Source organism: Procambarus clarkii, chromosome 3, assembly GCF_040958095.1.
Source record: "Procambarus clarkii isolate CNS0578487 chromosome 3, FALCON_Pclarkii_2.0, whole genome shotgun sequence".
Lineage (NCBI taxonomy): Eukaryota > Metazoa > Arthropoda > Malacostraca > Decapoda > Cambaridae > Procambarus > Procambarus clarkii.
In genome coordinates, this window is record NC_091152.1 from 5,433,148 (window position 1) to 5,434,588 (window position 1,441).

The 1,441-nt window shown below is 35.1% G+C and overlaps 1 non-coding gene across 1 annotated transcript; it reads right to left on the reverse strand.

Moving 5' to 3' along the window:
• Window positions 1-381: 381 nt before the first annotated feature.
• LOC138369179 (U5 spliceosomal RNA) lies at window positions 382-498 on the reverse strand. Its single transcript, XR_011229774.1, has one exon. It is a non-coding gene; the product is annotated as a U5 spliceosomal RNA (small nuclear RNA).
• Window positions 499-1,441: the final 943 nt, after the last annotated feature.

A 1,441-nucleotide genomic window follows, 5' to 3' on the forward strand; every position in this document is an offset into this window, starting at 1 on the left:
GAAAGTTGCAAATACTGCATTTGCTTCTGTGAGGAAACCATTTATGAAAGGTACTTTTCTTTTCAAACCTTGTTGGGAAAGATAAATGAGGTTACTTAGTGTGAATTATTTGGACCAGGAGGATCTCTTGGTTGGTCCAATGGTTTCCTTTCGCTCCAAGGAAACTGATATTTCGGGTGGGTTTTTATTTATGTTATTTAATCTTCTAATTTGACTGCTTATTTGGCAGGTGGGAGAAGATTTATATAATTTACAGTTTGTGCTTTAGGATAATATTTGGGATAGTCCGCTTAGTCTCCTGCAAACAGGTTCCTCTATTTTGTCCAAGCCACGAAGTAGCCCCAGTATTATTACTTAAAACTACTAATATTAAGGGTAATAAGGCCCAATTTAATGGGCCAAGAAAAAATTATTTAAGACTCATTGAGTTGTTACCCTCCACGGAAATCTTTAGTAAAAGGCGAAAGATTTATGCGTTTTGAAGGGAAACCAGAGTTAAATATATGAGAAAATTAGCGATACCGACGACAGATCGCTGAGGCGAAAGAGGTAAACTTATTTCGGGACTAGAAGGGCATCGACCGGTAACTTTAAGAAACAACAATTGCTTTATTCTTTGCAATATTTTTCTATTGTTGTGCTACCATGAGTTTTATTCTGTATCTTTACTGTTTGGATATATTTATAAGTGTGCATTGTTTTCATAACATAGTTTGTGTTATCTGTTTGACACGTGCTAAAATATATAGTGATGATCCTTGATATGTTACATACGCCATCTGAAAGTTAAAAACTTAACCGTACTCTTATACCATACTCGTGAAAATAAGCAGTAAAAGCGTCGATATATGTTATCGATAGTATCTAAATAATGTAGTAATTATTAACTTAATAATAACCCTCCGTCACTATGTGATGGAGTGCGAAAAGATACGTGAATTGAGAGACAATTCTGCAACAAATGTTCCAAAGATGTTCACATATTTCATTCAAAATGATCTACTAGAAATTTTAGCCAAATATCCTCAGTTTGCTAAATGTAGGTAGAAACTAAGTGATTGTAACCTATCTACCGCTGCCCACTGGATGGGGGCGGTGTGCAGGACAAACATATAAATTATAACATTTATTGATTTATTTATATATATACAAGAAGGTACATTGGGTTTGTGAGAATACATTGGATAGTACAGTATTTACACTCTTGTAAAGCCACTAGTACGCGCAGCGTTTCGGGCAGGTCCTTAATCTAGCAGATAATTTTAAGTAGGTAATTTCTATCATTAGCTCTCCACATGTCAGTTCCCTAATTTAGAAACTCTACTTTTGGTCGATCTCGAACCCATTGATGATGTGACGACGTATATTGAATTTTGTAACTATCTCATCAAGATTGTAGCTAAATGAATTGTTGGATTCAGTCCTTGAGCCCATTATATGC